Genomic DNA, 22,013 nt, shown 5'->3' with positions numbered 1-22,013 from the left:
TGTGTGTCATTTCATGTTTAGGTCAGTTATCTTTGTTTGGGCAGTCATTTGGTTTGTTAAGTTTGCAGTCTTTGCCTGAGTTTGATTTTGTTTCTTTGACCTCTTTTATGAGCTCAACATTTATTGCTTTTGTAAATATAGTTTTGGGGTTAAATAAATGGCAACCCTGTTTTTCCAAATAATTCCTGTGACTCCTCCTGTTTTTCAACTCGGTCCATCACACATTGTGATTCAGCTTTAAAACAATTTTAAAAGTATACCATCTATAGGGAAGGCCTCGACATCAGACTCTGCATACTGGGGAGATCGCAAAGCTGTGTCGGTTTGTGTGTTGTGCCGGAGTGGTGAAAGGTGCCGCAAGCTGGGCGGGGCATTATGATGCCTGCTGTCAGTGGGCTGGGGGGCAGACTGCGGAGTGGTGAGGGCTGTTTAGAAAAAGATAAGTATTTAAGAATACAGACAACTTGTCAAAAAAGTTTCCTTGTGTCAGACACAGATATGTACCTGTTAAAAAGTCCTCCGTCCAGGGCATGCGTTACCTGCATGGGAGGAGCATGATTCCCCCAGGGGCCAGCAGCCAATCAGAGTGCTCACCCGTTCTCTCCTTGCTGTGGCAATTAAAAGTGTAGTCGGAGAGTAACGCTGCTGCAGGCAAGTTGTGGACTTGAGTTGAATCGGACTAAGGCGGGCAAGAGTGCGTTCATAGAACCAGTAAGTCACGTTGGGAATGTATGTTATTTCTGTTACTGTTAATGTACCAATGTAGACATCTGTTACTATTGCTGTAGGAATAAGTAAGTAGTAGCCTGGCTCCACAGGATATTCCTTGTTTCTAAGTTGTTTCAGTTATTGTGGGGAGTTAATGTTCCCAAAGATTTTACCTGATGGAGTTACTAAGTTAGCATACGAATCAGTTCTTGTTTATAAAGCCGCATACACATGGCGGCCTTTGACTGAGTGATTGTGTCCACTAGAGGGTGGTGTTGACCCACAAATGAAAGAATTGGCCTAAATTGATTATGATTCTGTGTTTATGCCAGCCTGTTATGTTATTACTCTAAGCTCTGTTTCTGGTATCGGGATCTGCCCTTTTGTAATCTGGTATGTTGTTCTCTGTAATACGGAGGTATGAGAAATGATAGACAAGCAAGAGAGATGTTTATGTTATTTCTTATTTGTATTAATTACAGAACCACATCCTTACTTGCCAGCGAGAGTGTGTGTTCGATGTGGGCTCGTGGCAAATAAAGTTCTTCCACTCTGACATCATTTCTGTCTCTGACCGGACGTTATTACCAGGGAACAGTACCGAATCACGTCTCGGAGATAGTGGTCCAGGGCGTCCGCTATAACAAGTGGTCCTTCGAGCCGGATCTGATCCCTGTAATAAAAGCATGGAAGAACAGCGCCCCAGGAGACATCAGGCTCGTCCTGCCCATCTTCGAGAATATGACTTAAGTGACTATCTCCCCCGGAGTAGATCATCACTTCCCAGATCAGCTCACACTCCCCCGCCACGTCTGAGAGACGAGGAGGAGCCCGGCGGGGCTCATGGATCTCCTCGATCTGAATCTCCTGTCACTCAGGATAGTTTCCAGTCTGGTTGGGACATCAGAGATCGATGGGAAGAGGACACCGAGATGTTGCAGCAGGAGAATAAAAGATTGAGAAGCGAGCAGGAAGCTTTGCTGGAGGCGTTGGACCAGTTGCGACTGCAGAATGCAGAGCTGGCTAAAAAAAGTGACCAGAGAATGGGCCAGCTCCCCCCCCAGGCTACAACTGAGACAGAGCAGTTACGTGAGCAACTCAACCATCTCAGCAGTGTTATTACTCAGTTGCAGAGTGCATATGACCCACGACCTCCTCAACAGTTAGAGCAGGAGGACCAGTCTGATAAGCTGGATCGGCCAGGCATTCCAGGCCATCACAGTGGATCGGAGTCTGATGGTGGCAAGAAACTGCATGCAGCTTCAACCCGAGGAGTTAAGGGACACATCCTCCCAGGACTTAATATGACAATGCCATACGAGGGGGCTCTGCGGGAACCTGTTAGGCAGCCAGATTCAGGTTGGCAGCACCCTTTAGAACATACAGTACCACGCCGGCATTCTCCTGAAAGGTACGCTGTTCACTCCAGACACCTTACCCGTCCTTCGGAGAGGATGGCAGCAGCAGTATCGGACACCCAGCACTCTCGACAAAGAAGTTGTGATTACTCACCTGAGGGTTTCACCTTGTCAGAGAGAAAACAGCATGTAGCATCGTTGGGTCACCCTCGCAGTTTGGACAGGGATTATTACTGTTGCCCAGAGCAGCCAGCGGGAGGTGGGGATGGCCCCCATCGTGATTACGGGTCGCATTACCAGCCCCCTCCAAGACCCGCGCATTCAGAGTACTATTCATACCCTAGATCCCGGCAGCCGAGCCCGGTGGGGGGTCAGGAGAGCTACTATAGGGGGCCAGCACCTACAATCCCAGATTTCGTACACCCAAACCCACGAGAGTTTGCAAGGCTGAGGATCGCATTGGAAAATATCCTCCCAGCAGACGCAACAGAACGGTTCAAGTTCCAGATACTGGTAGATCATCTTAAGCTAGAGGAGGCCCTGCTTATTGCTGACTCCTATAGCCATTCCAGGCACCCTTACACCAGCACAATGGATGCCCTAAACAAGGAATATGGACAGCCGCATCAACTGGCACTCCAGCGTATCGCAGAGTTAATGGACGGGGCACCTGTTATGTCAGGAGATACCAAGACCTTCAGGACGTTTGCACTAAAGGTACGCTCCCTGGTCAGCATGCTTGCACAATTAGGAAGGAAAGGAATTGTCGAGCTGGAATGTGGGTCCCACGTGTCAAGGTTGCTTGAAAAACTGCCGCATGATTTGAGGTCCAGCTTCCGTCGGTATATTCATCCTCAAGACATTCCCATTCCTACACTGACTGACTTCTCAGATTGGCTTGAATATGAGCTGCAGGTGCAAGTCGACACGGCACGGTTCAGCTCGAAGAGAGCAGCGTTTCCAAGAGGAGAGGAAAGGAGGAAGTTCACCGGTAAGACAACCACCATACTGTTGAACACAGAGCCCCAAGAATCTGGTGCCCCTCCAGCAGCAGCAACAGCCAAACATAAGGGGAAGAAGTATTGTCCTTATTGCAACAGTGCTGATCACTCTTTAAACAACTGCTCCAATTTCAGACAGCTACACAAAGCACAGAGACAGCACTGGATCAAGAGTAACAACCGGTGCTGGCGCTGTGGGAGGACCCACCATGCTGCAGAATGCGATCTAAAGATGCGCTGTAAGACATGCAACCAACGACATCTCCTTGTCCTCCACGAACTCAATGACAGGTCCGCCAACAATGTGCGAGCCTTACAGGCCTCTTCTGCAACAACAGACTCAGGTGCTACACGAGTGGGAGAGGAAGTGTTGTACATTGACAAACCACTAGGAGGATGTAAAGTCCTACTGAAAATCAGCAAGGTTTTACTGAGGAATGGCGATCGAGTCCTAGAAACTTATGCTGTCTTGGACGACGGGTCTGAGCGGACCATCCTTCTCAGCACCGCTGCGCAGCAGTTAGGGTTAAAGGGGCAGCCCGAAGAATTGCCGCTGAGAACCGTGAGACAAGATCTCCATGTCCTCCAAGGGGAGGCTGTCTCCTTCAGCATTTCTCCTGCTTCCCAGCCGAGACAGACTTTCAAAATCAACCACGCTTTCACAGCCAAGACACTTGGGCTAGCAGAGCACACTCACCCAGTGGATGCCCTTAAGCGGAAATATCATCATCTCAGAGGTCTGGCGCTGCAAGAAATTGACAACGCCAAACCAGTGTTGCTAATAGGATCAGACCACCCGCATCTGGTCACCCCAGTGGAGCCAGTCCGACTCGGCCCCCAGGTGGGCCTGCAGCTGTCAGGACACGCTTGGGCTGGACTTTACAAGGGCCAACTCAAGGTGTAGTGCAGCAATTGAGAGAGCAACAGTGCTATTTCACCACCTGTCAGTCCCCAGGTGTGGATTTGCTTCGAGATGTTGAAAGACTATGGCAAATGGATGTGCTACCCTGGCGCAGTGCCAAAGTCGCCATTAGGTCACGACAAGACCAAGACGCCATCAAACTTCTCGAGACTAAAACGGAGAGAGTAGAGATCGGGGGAGTTCAACGGTATGCAACACCACTCCTACGATCTCCTGATATGCCTACCCTGTCTGCGCCCAAGGAGGCAGTGCTCCCTCTGCTCCGCAGCACAGAGCGAAGGTTGTTAAAGTCACCAGAGAAGGTCCTTTGCTACACAACTGAGATTCAGAGACTGCAGCGGGAAGGTTTCGTTGTCAAGCTTGAGCCTGGAGCTGACAACACTCCTGCTAGCTGGTATATTCCACATCACATGGTGCAGCATAATGGCAAGAATCGAGTTGTGTTCAATTGCTCATTCCAGTTCCAGGGGCAGAGCCTCAATGACCACCTTCTCCCTGGACCTACTTTGGGGCCAACCCTCCTGGCAGTGCTTTTGAGGTTTCGACAACATCCCATCGCCTTCAGCAGCGACATCCGTGGGATGTTCCATCAAGTCCGACTATTAAAAGAAGACCAGCCACTCCTCCGATTCCTCTGGCGAGACTGCAAACGTGACGACCCCCCTTCTGTCTACGAGTGGAGAGTACTCCCGTTCGGCACCACATGTAGCCCATGCTGCGCCATCTTTGCCCTACAAAAGCACGTGCTGGATCACAGCAACCCCGAGGAAGACGTCCGTGAGACTGTGATGCAGTCATTCTATGTCGACAACTGCCTCCGGAGCTCGGCGACAGAGGTAGAAGCTAAAGTGCTTGTGGACAAACTACAGAAGCTTCTGGCTGATGGAGGTTTTGAGTTAAGACAATGGGCCAGTAACCAGCCCTCAATCATCAGCCACCTCCCGCCAGAGCTTCGATCAGACAGCGCTGAGCTCTGGATCACACATGGCAAACCTGATCAGAAAGAAGCTGCACTGGGGCTCCATTGGCACTGCTCATCAGACAGGCTGTACTACAAGCTCCGCACTGTTGACCATCCTCAAGTGACCCTGCGCACAGTCTACAAGGTGTTAGCGAGTCAGTACGACCCACTGGGCTACATTGTGCCATACACCACAAGAGCTAAGATTATCGTTCAGCAGATGTGGGCTTCACGGACTGACTGGGATGACCCCAACCTTCCTAAGGACCTTCTCCAGGCCTGGGATGAGTGGGAGCAGGAACTGCCCCAGCTGCAAACCATCTCTCTAGCTCGTTGCTACACCAGCTCCAGCATTGATTCGAGCACCTGCCAACGTGATATCCACATATTCTGTGATGCCTCTGAACAGGCCTATGGATCAGTGGGTTACTTGAGGAGTGCGGATGCAAGTGGCACTGTGGAAGTTGCCTTCCTGACAGCACGTTCCAGAGTAGCACCCCGGAAGCAACAGACCATACCCCGCTTGGAATTATGTGCAGCATTAACAGGGGCACAGCTGGCACAGGTGCTCACTACTGAACTAACGGTCTCGCTTCGCCATGTCACCCTATGGACCGACTCTACCACAGTACTAACATGGCTACAGTCAGACACGTGTCGATTCAAAGTTTTCGTCGGGACACGCGTAGCAGAGATACAGGAGCTGACAGACCGGGCAGCCTGGAGATATGTTGACTCAGCCAACAACCCCGCTGATGACATTACACGGGGAAGGCATCTGTCAGACTTAAGTGAGTTGAGCCGATGGTGCCGAGGTCCTCCATTCCTCCATGAGCCTCCAGATCGGTGGCCCGAGAAACCACGCCTCCTACCTGTGAATGATGAGGAACTACGGAGGCCATTCACCTGTCTACACATCATCACACCATGCAGCCCACCCTTACCCGAAGCCGATCAATTTCAGACATTTAAGGACCTCCTTAAGGCTACAGCGCAAGTTCTCCGTGGGCCAGCAGATGCCCCTCCGACCGCGGAGGACTATCACAGAGCAGAAACCATGCTGCTGCAACAAGTGCAGCGAGAGTGTTTCCCCTCTGAGTTGGTCCACTTACAAGAGGGCAAGCAACTCCCAAGATCCAGCCGTCTGCTCACTCTGGCTCCTGAGTTGGATTCAAATAAAGGACTCATTTGTGTAGGGGGACGTCTTCGCCACAGTCCTTACCAGGACCAATTCACCATCCACCCTATCGTGCTTGATCCTAAACATAGGATCACTCAGTTAATTATCAAAGACACAGATGAAGCCTTATGCCATCCTGGAACAGAGAGAGTTTTTGCAGAAGCTAGGAGGCGCTACTGGATACTACGAGGGAGAGAAGCAGTAAAGCGGCACCAGCGAGGCTGTCTGGATTGCAGGAAATGGAGAGGTAAGCCAGAGGCACCTAAGATGGCGGACTTGCCTCCTTCGAGGCTCCGACTTCATCAGCCCCCCTTTTATTCAACAGGTGTGGACTGTTTTGGTCCATATACTATTCAAGTGGGCCGAAGACATGAGAAACGATGGGGCATCATTTTCAAATGCCTCACCACTAGAGCTGTCCACCTTGACCTCCTGCCCACCATTGGTACAGATTCATTCCTAATGGCATTCCGGCGATTCGTAGCACGCAAGGGGAAGCCGTTTGAACTGCTTTCTGACCAAGGAACGAACTTCAGAGGTGGGGAGAGGGAGCTGAAGCAGGTCTTCGACGCTTTACAGCCTGAACTGCAGACACACCTAGCCGCTCAGCAGGTGAGATTCCATTTCAACCCACCAAATTCCCCCCACTTTGGCGGTTGCTGGGAGAGAGAGATCCGCTCCTTGAAGCAGGCTCTACAGACAACCTTAGGGGCACAGACTGTAACTGAGGAGGTGCTGCAGACCCTCCTCGCTGAAGTTGAGGGTATTCTGAATTCAAAGCCCCTGGGCTATGTTTCCTCAGATGTAGCTGATGTAGATCCTGTTACTCCAAATACCCTGTTGATGGGGCGGCCAGATGCATCTCTCCCCCAGGGTGTCTACCCTGAATCGGAGATATTGAGTAAACGGAGATGGCGCCACAGCCAAGTCTTAGCCGAACACTTCTGGAAGCATTTCATTAAATATTATCTTCCAAGCCTGCAGACCAGACAGAAGTGGCAGTTCGAGAGTCCAGACATTCTTGTGGGTGAAGCCGTTATGATTGCAGATCCCCAGCTTCCTCGCTCACTGTGGCCTACAGGACGGATCACAGAGACCTACCCAGGACCAGATGGTCGGGTCAGAACTGTGAAGGTGGAAGTGAGAGGGCGTGCATACACCCGCCCTCTCCCACGGCTTGTTCGTCTTCCTGCGATACCAGACTAATGAATGATCATTGCCCGATGGCCACCGGAGCTCAACAGATTTCCACAGGAAATCTGGGGGCGGCTGTTAAAAAGTCCTCCGTCCAGGGCATGCGTTACCTGCATGGGAGGAGCATGATTCCCCCAGGGGCCAGCAGCCAATCAGAGTGCTCACCCGTTCTCTCCTTGCTGTGGCAATTAAAAGTGTAGTCGGAGAGTAACGCTGCTGCAGGCAAGTTGTGGACTTGAGTTGAATCGGACTAAGGCGGGCAAGAGTGCGTTCATAGAACCAGTAAGTCACGTTGGGAATGTATGTTATTTCTGTTACTGTTAATGTACCAATGTAGACATCTGTTACTATTGCTGTAGGAATAAGTAAGTAGTAGCCTGGCTCCACAGGATATTCCTCGTTTCTAAGTTGTTTCAGTTATTGTGGGGAGTTAATGTTCCCAAAGATTTTACCTGATGGAGTTACTAAGTTAGCATACGAATCAGTTCTTGTTTATAAAGCCGCATACACATGGCGGCCTTTGACTGAGTGATTGTGTCCACTAGAGGGTGGTGTTGACCCACAAATGAAAGAATTGGCCTAAATTGATTATGATTCTGTGTTTATGCCAGCCTGTTATGTTATTACTCTAAGCTCTGTTTCTGGTATCGGGATCTGCCCTTTTGTAATCTGGTATGTTGTTCTCTGTAATACGGAGGTATGAGAAATGATAGACAAGCAAGAGAGATGTTTATGTTATTTCTTATTTGTATTAATTACAGAACCACATCCTTACTTGCCAGCGAGAGTGTGTGTTCGATGTGGGCTCGTGGCAAATAAAGTTCTTCCACTCTGACATCATTTCTGTCTCTGACCGGACGTTATTACCAGGGAACAGTACCGAATCACGTCTCGGAGATAGTGGTCCAGGGCGTCCGCTATAACAGTACCCTTTTTGCCTCCTACCTCAAAGCACACTGTGCGCTGTCGATCTTACGTGCTGCACAATAATGTTTAATATTTAGTATTTACTGTTATATTCCCATATATCATCGTCATGTTGTTTATTCTATTGCTCTCTTTTTCTTCTGCTTGTTTTCTTTTTTCTTTCTCAACAGGTGATCCAGGTGATTGATATATGTACTTTTTGTCTGCTTATTTTGTTGTTTTTGTTTTTTGCCCTTCATCCCCGTCGCTCTTCTCCGCTGTTTTTTCCCCTCTTTCTTTCTCCCTTTTCTTTTCCTCATTCAAGTCTGTCCCGTATCTAGCAAGTGAAAATAAAAAAAAATAAAATAAACAATAAAAGGTGAATCAAATACACCAATATGGCAAGGCAGGGATGGTCCATTTGGTAAAGTAAATCCGTTTAGACAATAATTCTGATGGCAAAAGAGCCAAACGGGACAGGCAAAAAAAAGAAAAAGGCCAAAAAAAAAAAAAAAGACACAGATATGTACACAGACACTAGACGTTATTTTATTACCTGGTATTTTCACTCGAGGGGCCTGGGGAAACCAATTTTTGTAGGCTGCTCATCCTCTGAGTCAGTATAGGGCTTTGGAGTCAAAGGAGTTTGCGAAGAAAAGCGTCTGGACTTCTTTAAGTTGCATCCGAGAAGCTTCTTCAGTTCTAAGGTCAAATGGCGGAGAGTCCCACATTTAAACCCCTTTGGAGTTCTTCACAGCACTGAAACTGCACTTTGAAAAGTTCTTAATGATCTTTTATCAGCCACTGATCAGGAGACTCAGCTGTGCTTTTGGACCTGACCGCTGCCTTTGACACTGTTGACCACAGCATCTTGATCTCACCATTGGAGCATGGCGGCATCAAGGGCGTTCTATTAGGCTGGTTCAGGTCTTTTATTAAATCGCATTATTACATTTGGGGCTTATATTTGACGGCAATGTGACCTTTGAAAAACAGCTGAGCTCAGTTGTTCAGCGGTCTTTCTTCAAACTGAGGCTTTTATCTAAGGTGAGATCATTTATATCTTTTAAAAACCTTGAACGGGCGATCCACGTTTTCATGACATCCCAGCTGGATTATTGTAACTCCTGTAGAATTATAGGAATTATTTTATGGTTACTGTTCATAACCATTATATTTATCATTGCATTAATTATCATTTCATCGAAGTGTTTATTGAAGCTGCTGGCATTATGTTATAATTTACATTATAGGGGTTATCATAATCAAATATTAACATTTTTATTACAGGTGCAGTTATAACTACTTTAAAATGATTGAGTTAAATATATATGTATCATAACTCATATGCTGAGTATATTGTTACAGTAAAATAGTAGCTGAGCAAAGGCCTGAATGTATTCAGCTTCTTGTGGTATTTGAGTTTGCTTAGTTACAGGTGACGGAAGGATGTCCAGTCCATGGTGACCTCAAAGGCCTTAGGTCATCACCATATTCGGAAGAGTATGCCACAAGGAGGAACCTCTATGTTGCATTTAATTCTTAAAATACATGAATGTTCTGTACATGCAAATTATGTGCTTGTAAACGCAAGAAGGGGCGTCACAATACCCTGATGTTATAAAAGCAATCTAGAGTGTATTTTGGGTAGAGATGTACAACTGTTTGGCAGTTTACACCTCTCCACGCGGCGTGCATTCATTAAACTCAATTGTTTGAACGACCTTTTCTGGACTATCATTGTTTTACTCTCATCCTCAATTTCGAACCCGTAACATTTGGTGCATTGGCCGAGGTTGAGTAGAGAGAGTTGGAGGTTGAGACTGAGAGGGTCCAAGGTGCTCAAACAGGCAGACACGAGTCAGTGGTCGAAGTGAGTGGACATAAGCCGGCTTATTCAAAGGTAAGGCACTACCTGTTGAATTATTTCCAAACAGTGCTGAATTGGTTCTGACAAAATTGAAAGTCTACTCACTGAAAATTACTGGTAAAGGTCTGTTTTGATTTTGGTGAAAATCTCATGAGAATTGAAGTTGAAGTAATGATAATGTAAGGTTAAGTGACAGTACTGATTAAAGGAAATGCAGTTGGACTGCTAAGGAAAGAGAATTTAAAGTAGTTGGACTACTGAATTTAGGATATAGGTCATTTGAAATCTGTATATGGTCATACAGTTATAATTGAATATAAAGCTGGGCTTGGACATCAATACAGTCGGTTTTGTGGTTTCATAGGATGTCTTTAAAATACAAGTAAATTTTTCTAGAACGGAACTGTGGGAAGTTCTAAGAAAGTGCATTGTCGGAAGGTGACGCTTCCAATTTGTCGGTGACGATCGACATCTTCCTCTGGGAGGGATAGTTCACTTGGCAAGTGTGGAGAACAACGACGCTCCTAAATAGCTACTGATTGGATCAGTTTACCGTTTGGAACGGTTTATGCACTTTGTTTGGGTAATAAAGGTTGGACCTTGGGCGTTGGACGCTTTTAAATTGACTTAGGAACTTTAGCAATTAGACCAGACACAGGTTGGACCTGATACTGGGTCATTGATTATCAAAAACTTGGAGTTTGTCCCTTGGAGGGTTAATTCAAATTTTGTCTAAATTATGTAGGTTGTGCAATTTAAGGCCTTGTAAATATTATTTAATTTATCAGACGTCTCTGTGTTATAATTTTTATGTTTGTATATAGGCTCTGTCTGCCACGGGCACTGCAGCAGGCTGTTTATTTTGAGAGTGTGTCTGTGTCTATGTAAATGAGATGCCTGTGACTTATTTAGAGTGACATTTCCTGTTTACGAATGAGTGGCTAATGACTGACTGCAGAGCCAGGGTTAAGGACGACTTCAATCTGTGTTTTAAGGGAAGAAATGCAGTTTATGTTTATTATATTTGTGTGACTGTTGTTGATCATGATAAGTATTTCATGATAACTGTAGAATATGAGTATGGGGTTTGCTTGACACGTGTCTGTACTAGGTAAAACTGTGTAAGACTGATAGGAAGTTTATAGAGACTGCTACACATGGCTGATGCCTGTATTTAAGACGCTGGAGTTGTTTATTACAATATGTAAGTAAAGTTTTATTTCTTGCCATGACTGTATGACTTTTGCTGGGTTTTGAGATAGGATACATAAACTGTTGATACTTAAGACCGCTATCTGGGTTCTAAGAACTGAAATTGAATTTGAGATAATTTAATTAAAAAAGATGTCTGTAAGCGATGTGTGTTTTGGGGTGTCGAAGTAAGATGTTTTAGGATTTTTAGATGGGTTTTGTTTCAGTTTGAGATAATATATACAGTTACATTTTCTGTGTGTGTTGTTGAGTGACAACATGCGCAGTTTAAATTGGGCGCTGTTCCTTCCTGTTTTTAGTTTCAAAACACAAAGGCTGTTAGATTAAAATTACTGTGAGTAACGGTTTGACTTTTGACTAGGGAAATAATATGCTTACTTGTGGGTCTATGAAGATATTTGACCTTGACTGATGTTATGAGAGGTTGAGTTTATTTTTCTGTTTAAAACACATAAGTATATGCACTTAGTACACCCACTCAAGAAATGATTGTGTGACTGATGCTACAAAACTGACCTAAAGAATGGTGATGTGTGAAAGAGCGCTATTAAAATGTGTGTGTCTGGGACAGGAAATGCATGCCCATAAAAGGAACTGAGTGTGTACAGAAAGAACACAGAGAGATAGATGAGTTAACTCTAGGCACATGAAGCAAATGAAGCCTTTAAGGAAAAATGCATATATTACTAATTATATGGTTTAGTGTGTCAATACAGGTGGGCGTCTTTCAACTTTGCAACTTTGAGTTCAGCAGCAGAAAAGTAGATTAAAAGAATTGGGAGAAAATAAGCCAGTCTTTGGCTCGAAATTGTGCAGCTTGAGCTCTCACTTTGTCCTTGACCCGAGAAGACACGCAAAGGACAGTCAATTTCTGATGAAGACCGATAGAACATCGTGGACGTCAAGAAGTAACGGAAGCTAAAAGACAGTGCAGGCGAAAGCAGTAACACTGACAACGACTGATGAGTCCAGCAGCATGGAAGAAAGCACGTGATGCAACATGCATGCTGGTGAAGAACAGCGTGATATGTCTGCTTGAAGGCACTGACTGTCATATTTGCCAAGCTTGGAGCAATCTTGGAAGAAAAGACTGAAAAGATGGATGCAGAAGAAAACACAGCAAATGAAAATAAGACTGAAGGAAGAGGAAATACTGAAAGATCAAAACAGAGAAGAAACACACTGTGTTTGCTGGGGCTCTGAAGCCCGAACAGGACACTGTGAATGAAAAAGGACCAGTGAGAGATGAAGCTGGACGAGTTTGACTGCGAGAAGATAGGAGATGATTGGATTGAAATTGAACCCTGAACTCGGGATAGTTTAGGGATGTCCACCATATCACAACAAAGAGGTAAACAATACAAAGGTAAAGATAATCAAAATAACTGACAATTATATTAATGAATAGAAAACACACATATACCAATTGTTACATGTGAGGTTATTTTTGAAACGAATCAGAAGTGAGATAGTTTGAATCTAGAGCTCAGTGAAAAGATGCATAAATTAAATATGAATACATGAAAATGCAATGAATACATAAGGATGCAATGAAGAAAACAGCTTACACTGCATTTACATGACCACATAACGCAAGGAAGAACACGCTTACATACATGGCGATTTAGAGATGCATAATTGGTATTTTTGACTAGAAAAAGAGAAATGGGTCATTTAGGCGTCCGTGATAATAATGAAAATGTTTTAGTTTGTTATTTTTAGGGGCAAGCAGACCTGGACCAATTCTCCAGATCCAGGAGTCGGATGAAACTACAGGTTAACATGAATGGATATGTTAAGGCAAGTTTCTGGTTGAATTGTTTACAGTGTCCAGGAACCTGACAGCAAGCCCTAACTGGTGGTGGAAGACCAGCAGGGCTGTGATTTAAGGTGGGGAAGTAAAATTTGGGTTAGTGATTGGGGGACGGAGAAAACTGACTCTTTAACTGGAGAATGGGAAAGTGTCTGTGAGACTGTGAAGCCATATATGCAAATAGCACACACAAACATACGCAATGAAGATCGGCTTGCTACTTGTATGAGTGATAGAATGGTGTGAATGTTGAATAAACTGATTAAACTAGTTTAAAAGGGTGACTTAGCAGTGCTTTTGCACTGAGTGATCAAAACAAGTGATTAGTATAGAAAGAAAATGAAAATAATTGAATAGTGGCATGAGGTTTAAAAAAGTATTTCTTTTGCCAAGTTAAATTGTTGAGATATGGCTGAGTATGGAAAAAGTTTGAGAGCTTGTGTGAATGTGGACAGAGGAGCTTGCTGTGTGTGTGTGATTGAGGCCTTAAAGGAGGGGTAGATTGTTCAGAGGTGCAAATTTAATTAGGAGGTTTATAAATTAGTGTTGACACATTGTTGTAAGGTGTTAGGCTGAATCTGAGTATGGTAAAGTGCTTAACCGGGGTTATTGTTGTGTACGAAACGGTGTAGCTTTTGGCGAGGTTTTCGGTGTGTTGAACGGGTGAAATTTAAGATTGTTTCAGATTTTTGAGGCTGTTGTTTTATTTCCAGAGAGGGTGGTTGATTAAGACATGGATATCTCTGAGAGGGGCCCCAAAAATTTTTGTAGTAGTAAGTGCACTCAGGAAAAAACCTGTCAGGTGATTTTGTTTGGTACTTTGATGAGCTAATAATCAGCTCTCTTTTTTCATTTTTGTTCTAAGCAGGCCCGGAAGAGAATGAACCGACGGCGCTGACAAAATTACCAAGTACGAAAATCAGGTGGGCTTTACAGAATTATAATTGATTACAATCAGAGACCGATTGGCGGCAAGTCTCTGTCTAAAAATGATTGCAGCGTGTCAATCCAGTCAAAATATAGAGAACTATTTTCCTAAAAAGGAAAACGAAATAAAACAAATGATTGAGCTCATTTTGCTGATGTGGAGCATCTGATGACGTGCGCGGAAGGCTGCAGATCAGCAAAAAATATCATGTGTGAATGCATGGGAGTGAATGTGAGTGATGGGACCAAGAGGGGAAATAAATAAAAGGTTGACAAACAGGACAAGTGGGAGACTTAAATCTGGGGATGCTGATTTTGGGATATTGATGTGTGCGTTGAGAAAATTATTTATTGGGGTTGGATTATGTTATTACATTATAGAATGCTAAATGCTAAAAGGGAAACATTGATGTAACTTAAGTTACCATGAACGGAGGGGACACATGATTAATAACTGTTCTGTGTAAGTTTATTTTGGGTTATAACACAGGTTGGATCATCAGTGGAGAAAGTGAGTATAAAAGGTGATGTTCTGGTTAACACACAGGCTTTTGTTTCTAGGACGTTTCAAGGATGCAGGCTGTGGATGGAGCCAAGAAAGGATTTGACATGATGATTAATTTGATTTCATTCCTTAAACGCAGGTTTGAAGTTATGGAGCATTTATACATAATGTGATAGGACTAAACTTTTCTTTTAATTGCCTAACCTGAGTGAAGGATTTTGAGTTTGTAACACATGAGATGTGTCACAAAAAGGGGGGTGTTAATATATGCGATTAGCTACATGAAATGTGCTCTTTTAGGGTTACTAAGCAAATGTCTACGTGACCTTTACCTAGTAACCTTTGTGATGATAAACTTGTTTACCGACTTGCTCTCTTGTAGAACATACAGACTTAGAAAAGGGGAACTTCAGCTTTGAGTTTTGAGAATAACTCTGTTAAGTTGACAGGAAACACGTCGAGACAGCAATATAGGGCAAATGTATTAGAGCTTGTAATTAAATGTGGGGCTTGAAAAGAGGAAGCAAATTTGGTACAGGACGTACTTGAGATGATCAGACGAGAGAAGGAGAAGGTCAGGAATAGTTTAAACTAAGATTGAGAAAGTAAATGGGGTAAAAGGGGGTGTAGCTTCAGGGCAGTTCACAGCCTGGCGTAAACGCAAGGTGCTGTCACACAGCTTAAGTTATTTGGGTGATTTATTTTATGACAAAATAATAAGGAAATATTGAAAATATACAACACGTTGAGGAGATCTCTTTTGTTATATGCCTCTCTGGAGCTTCTCTCCTGATGCTACTCCACCAAAAGAAGTTTATTCATAGAGACTATGTCAGCTCCCAAACAGACAACAACAAACCAAGACTAGCAAAAAAGAATCTGAATATAAATAATAACAAATAAAGAACAATACAGAATCTAAATCTGAACCAAAGAACAAAATAGTGAAATGTGGATTATTGGGTTTTTCTCTGTATATATGAAGTATTTGTAATGTGTATCTGCTAATGAAGGCTTGTAGAGGCCAGTTTATACTCACAAACGAGTGCTTAGCCAGACTGAAAAACAGGAAGCTTTAGTGCACAAGGCATATTAATAAATATAGACACAAAAAGAGGAACTCCCCATATAAACAACGTTCAAAAATGTGTGGTGTAAAGTACCGAAATAACACTATATAAGTCACAGTTGATGATTCTAATGTTAGAGAGCTCTTGCAATTGGCGTCTGAGCTGTGCAGAGGTCTCTCTTAAGACAGGTACTTATGTAGGTTAGCATGAGGTTGAGTCCAACAGAAGCAAGGCACCCTAAATGTGCACAGCATGCAGCAGGGGTGGCCAAAATAATATAGGAAACAGCACATGTAGGGAGAGAACACTCACTAAAAGTTCTGACTACACATAGTGTGGTGGCTTATGTGAACTTGCAGGCGTTCACTATGACATCATTAGCACAACAGAGTAAAGTTTTAGATGCTCGAAATCTGACATTTACACATGAAGGAATCAATATGGCAGATTTAATGGGATTAGGAGGACCTAATTATTGTACTAAGAAAGCAGAACTTGAAGGGAAAGTCAGGGAAGATTTAAAAGCAGGACCTGTTGGGATTGGGGATTTAGAGATTTTTTATTGCTATCATATAATCTGCCTTAGGATGACTGTATTAATAACGTGTTGTACAGTATTATTTTATGTTTGTCATAACAGTGATGTCTCTATTTACAGGTTGAGTTAATTTTATACACAATGCATAACTGTGCTTGTTTAGAGTTGATGTTCCGTCCAAACAGGTTTTAAGCTTCACTGGTGAGAGTGTCCAGGTGATACATGTTGAGGGAAGATGAGAACATAGCAGGTTAATTGCACGCACGCTTACAAACACACATGATTTAAATATAGGCCAGGCCAAAGGCCTGGACTTGATGCAGCTTTCAACTTTACAGCTCCTAACTTGCAGGAATGGCGTGGAGTGTAATGAATGAATGCAAAACATGCTTACAGACACAAACATGACAGGGGTTTATTTTACAGGGTAAAGGTGGACCACAGGTTGCTTTGTTTCTGCTTAGCAACTACTGAGGTAAATGGTGTTAAAGATAAATATGCAATAAGTGAACAGGAAATGTGTAAGGGTGAGCCGGGTGAAACAAAATGTTGTAGATAATGGAAACTTGTCTAACGGGCATTAACAGTAACCTTTGCATGTTATGTATATGCTTGAGGCCAAAAGAGGCGTAAAACCAGATAGAAAACTTTGAAGTGTGCTTTTTAGCGGAGAGTCAGGCTGACATGGGGATGGTGTGTATTTTACTGGGGTGGTGTTTAATAAAACTAAAAGCGTTGCTCACACACATAAAGAGTATTGAGATTGAATAAAGTTAATATAATGGATAGAGCCCAGAACAGGATAATATATAAGTGAAATCAAATGCAATGTATGTGTTGGGTCTGTTCCCACAAACCCCGATAGTTCTAGAGACTTATTCATCATGAATGAAAACAAGACAGTCAGCGATCGATCGATTACTTGCGCAAGGGAGGCCTCCTCCGTGTCCAGCACGAAAATGACCACCCCGAGGACCTCCTCTCGCTGGCTTTTATTGACAAACTTCAAACAATAGTTTACAAAACACCTCCCCTCGCAACCCCCTTTGGTTACAAAGACAAGGCACTGTATGTATGTATATGCAGGTATGTGTGTGTGTGTGTGTGTGTGTGTGTGTGTGTGTGTGTGTCCTCCTGCTGACCAAAGGGTCGTAAACGCAGGAAGCTTACATCAAAGGAAGTAGATCTTCCAGATAGGATGTATCTGCTATAAAACCTCCCCCAACACAAAGTGGTTAGAGGTGCTCAGGATCAAAGGAATAGCTTTGATAATACTGCTTGAACTAAGACTGTACAAATTTAAGAAACACAATGGCAACATTCAACAATTAGACCTAACAGTATGATTTCACTTTTATTGGGAAAATATTTAGCCAAGAAATGTGTATTGAACTCTCCACATACTTTGAAACTGCGCAACTCTGAGTGGGCAATGTAATGAAGCAACTGTTACATATTTGCATTAAACTAGCCAACATAGACTCACCACAAAATGATGTAGGATGTTGCCCTGCAGCGGGGGCAGAAAATCATTTGCAAACCAGGGATCTTATGTTGATTATTATATTCTTACTTATGTACACACACACACACAGAAGGAAAAATTTCAAAACAAAACAAAAAACAACTTCGCTTAACCTGTCAAGCACAGGAGTAAAATAAAAATCTCTTTGGGCTCTGTTAAAATTTCTTTAGTAAAAGTGTAAAAGGCCAAACCTAGGAAGTTCGGCAAACAGGAAAGTTCCTTGAGTATCAGGAGTTAATAGTCAGGAAACATTTCTCACTTTAACGCCTTTTTTCTGAAAAACCACTGACTCATAGATGCAGATAGACATACAAGTGCACATACATCCAGATGTGCATTTAGACATTAAAAGTGTAGAGACATGTACACACAGATTGGCAAACCGGTACAGAGTCTAACTGAAGAGCTTAACAAAGCAGACGTGGCAGTAGGGTTTGTGATTTTGCCTGATATGATATTGTGAACCAACTTTGAATAATGACAGGAACCTGAGATGAACACAGTAAGTTAGTAAGGTGTAGCAGAGAAAGGTTGTTTGTTTTCTATCCCTTACAGGAGAAGATTTCCACTAGAGAGGGACCCAGGAAAGGAGCAGAGACCACTTAAGCATGAAGTGTTTTCAAGTGGGAGCTGGTGTTTTATTGCTGGACCACCTAGAGGACATGAGGTTGTTGTCGGATTTGCTGAGTCAGGGGGCGGCTAGAGAGGGTCAGAGCGAAGGTAGTGGACCTGGGAATGGTGTAGTGACGTCTTTGGAAGACGTCAAGAGAGGGAATTGTAGAATTATAGGGATTATTTTATATAACCATCATCTTTGTCATTGCATTAATTATCATTTCATCCAAGCATTTATTGAAGCTGCTGGCATTATGTTATAATTTATATTACAGGGGTTATCCTAATCAAATATTAACATGTTTATTACAGGTGCAGTTATAACTACTTTAAAATGATTGAGTTAAATATATATGTATCATAACTCATATGCTGAGTATATTGTTACAGTAAAATAGTAGCTGAGCAAAGGCCTGAATGTATTCAGCTTCTTGTGGTATTTGAGTTTGCTTAGTTACAGGTGACGGAAGGATGTCCAGTCCATGGTGACCTCAAAGGCCTTAGGTCATCACCATATTCGGAAGAGTATGCCACAAGGAGGAACCTCTGTGTTTGCATTTAATTCTTAAAATACATGAATGTTCTGTACATGCAAATTATGTGCTTGTAAACGCAAGAAGGGGCGTTACAATACCCTGATGTTATAAAAGCAATCTAGAGTGTATTTTGGGTAGAGATGTACAACTGTTTTGCAGTTTGCACCTCTCCACGCTGCGTGCATTCATTAAAATCAATTGTTTGAACGACCTCTTCTGGACTATCATTGTTTTACTCTCATCCTCAATTTCGAACCCGTAACATTATCAATAAGCTGATCAAATATCTGCTACTGATTAGATCCAGTATCTATTACAGATGAACTGGATATCACAGCATGTTGTTAATCCGTCATATCAAACTAAACAGTGTTGCTGGTGTAAATATCCTCCATTAAAGTCAGATGAGGGCTGCTGTTGCCAGGTAACGATGATGTCACACTGGATCTTCTGATCTTTAGCATCATAGCGCTCGGAGTCTGATGTTGGCTCATGTGTTGTCAGTGTTACGAGTTCGAAATTGAGGATGAGAGTAAAACAATGATAGTCCAGAAGAGGTCGGTCAAACAATTGATTTTAATGAATTCACGCAGCGTGGAGAGGTGTAAACTGCAAAACATCAGTTGTACATCTCTACCCAAAATACACTCCAGATTGCTTTTATAACATCAGGGTATTGTAACGCCCCCTCTTGCGTTTACAAGCACATAATTTGCATGTACAGAACATTCATGTATTTTAAGAATTGAATGCAAACACAGAGGTTCCTCTTTCTGGCATCCTCTTCCGAATATGGTGATGATCTCAGGCCTTTGAGGTCACCATGGACTGGACCTCTCCTTCTGTCACCTGTTACTAGGCAAACTCAAATGCAAGAAGAAGCTGAATACATTCAGGCCTTTGCTCAGCTCCTATTTTACTGTAACAATATACTCAGCATATGAGTTTTGATATATATATTTAACTCAATCATTTTAAAGTGGTTATAACTGCACCTGTAATAAACATATTAATATTTGATCATGATAACCCCTGTAATACAAATTATAACATAATGCCGACAGCTTCAATAAATGCTTTGATGAAATGATAATGAATGCAATGATAAGGATGATGGTTATATACAGTCCAGCAGTAAACTAATTTCCTTAATCCTACAATCCCCTCTCTTGACCTCTTGACCACAAGAGGTCACCATACCGTGTGTTGTGTCACTCTTCGGCCCACTCTGTCACCTCTAGATCCATTAATGGCACCATGGGCGCCGAAACCACCATTCCCAGGTCCACTACCTTCGCTCTGACCCTCTCTAGCCGCCCCCTGACTCGGCAAATCAGACAATAACCTCATGTCCTCTAGGTGGTCCAGTAATAAAACACCAGCTCCCGCTTGAAAACACTTCATGCTTAAGTGGTCTCTGCTCCTCTTCTGGGTCCCTCTCTAGTGGAAATCTTCTCCTGTAAGGGATAGGAAACAAACAGCCTCTCTCTGCTACACCTCACTAATCTACTGTGTTCATCTACTGTTCCTTTAATTATTCAAACTTGGTTCACAATATCATGTTCTGGGCTTTATCCTTTTTATTAACTTTACTTAATCTCAATACTCTTTATGTGTGTGAGCAACGCTTTTAGTTCTATTAAACACACCCCAGGTAAAATACACACCAGCCCCATGTCAGCCTAAATCTCCGCCAGAAAGCACACTTCAAAATTTTCTATCAGGATTTACGCCTCTTTTGGCTTCAAGCATATACATAACATGCAAAAGTTACTGTTAATGCCAGTTAGACAAGTTTCCATTATCTACAACATTTTGTTTCACCCGTCTCAGTAGTTGCTAAGCAGAAACAAAGCAACATGTGTTCCACCTTTACCCTGTAAAATAACTCTATATCATGTTTGTGTCTGTAAGCATATTTTGCATTCATTCATTACACTCCACGCCATTCCTGGAAGTTAGGAGCTGTAAAGTTAAAAGCTACATCAAGTCCAGGCCTTTGGCCTCGCCTATATTCAAATCATGTGTGTTTGTAAGCGTGCATGCAATTAACCTGCTATGTTCTCATCTTCCCTCAACATGTATCACCTGGACACTCTCACCAGTGAAACTTAAAACCCTTTTGGACGGAACATCAACTCTAAACAAGCACAGTTATGCATTGTGTATAAAATGAACTCAACCTGTAAATAGAGACATCACTGTTATGACAAACATATTCAATACTATTAAAATAATACTGTACAACATGTTATTAATGCAGTCATCATAAGGCAGATTATATGATAGCAATAAAAGAATATTTAATCATCTTCCGGGGGTGAGAGACCTCTGCACAGCTCAGACACCAGTTGCAAGAGCTCTCTAACATTAGAATCATCAGCTGTGACTTATATGATGTTATTTCGGTACTTTACACGTCACACAGTTTTGAACGTTGTTTATATGGGGAGTTCCTCTTTTTGTGTCTATATCTATTAATATGCCTTGTGCACTAAAACTTCCTGTTTTTCAGTCTGGCTGAGCACTTGTTTGTGAGTAAAAGGTGGCCTTGCTCTACAAGCCTTCATTATTAAAGTACATAAAACAAGATAATGAGCAGATACACATTAAAAATATTTTCTTTTATTCCTAACACCAGTCCCCCTTTTTCATTTCTCCCTTGAGAAATGAACTAATTCCTAATTTATAACATTTAAGTTTACTTCAATACAATTCAATTGAATTTTATTTATATAGCGCCAAATCCCAACAAAAATTGCCTCAAGGCGCTTCATAGATACAGAGAAAAACCAAACAATCTTGTGACCCCCTATTGAGCAAGCACTTTGGCAACAGTGGGAAGGAAAAACTCCCTTTTAACAGGAGGAAACCTCCGGCAGAACCATGCTCAGGTACGGGCAGCCATCTGCTGCGACCGCTTGGCGTGAGCTAACAGCGACTTTGAAGAGAGAGACCAAATATTTAATAATCCACATTTCACTATTTTTTTCCTCGGTTCAGATTTGGATTCTGTATTGTTCTTTAATTGTTATTATTTATGTTTAGATTGTTTATTGCTAGTCTTGGTTCGTTGTTGTCTGTTTGGGAGCTGACATAGTCTCTATGGATAAGGGTCTTTGGTAGGGTAGCATCAGGAGAGAAGCTCCAGAGAGGCATGTTCCATGTTAAA

The 22,013-nt window shown here is 43.0% G+C and overlaps 2 long non-coding RNA genes across 2 annotated transcripts; both read left to right on the top strand.

Moving 5' to 3' along the window:
• Positions 1 to 512: 512 nt before the first annotated feature.
• Positions 513 to 1,269, top strand: LOC112844625 (uncharacterized). Its single transcript, XR_003217365.1, has 2 exons — positions 513 to 711; positions 1,191 to 1,269. It is a non-coding gene; the product is annotated as an uncharacterized LOC112844625 (long non-coding RNA).
• Positions 1,270 to 7,354: 6,085 nt separating this feature from the next.
• LOC112844624 (uncharacterized) lies at positions 7,355 to 8,164 on the top strand. The gene is made up of 2 exons (XR_003217364.1): positions 7,355 to 7,606; positions 8,086 to 8,164. It is a non-coding gene; the product is annotated as an uncharacterized LOC112844624 (long non-coding RNA).
• Positions 8,165 to 22,013: the final 13,849 nt, after the last annotated feature.

Source organism: Oreochromis niloticus, unplaced genomic scaffold (assembly GCF_001858045.2).
Source record: "Oreochromis niloticus isolate F11D_XX unplaced genomic scaffold, O_niloticus_UMD_NMBU tig00000606_pilon, whole genome shotgun sequence".
Classification (NCBI taxonomy): domain Eukaryota; kingdom Metazoa; phylum Chordata; class Actinopteri; order Cichliformes; family Cichlidae; genus Oreochromis; species Oreochromis niloticus.
Note: the sequence above shows the minus strand (reverse complement) of the source record. Positions and strands in the feature narration are given on the sequence as shown.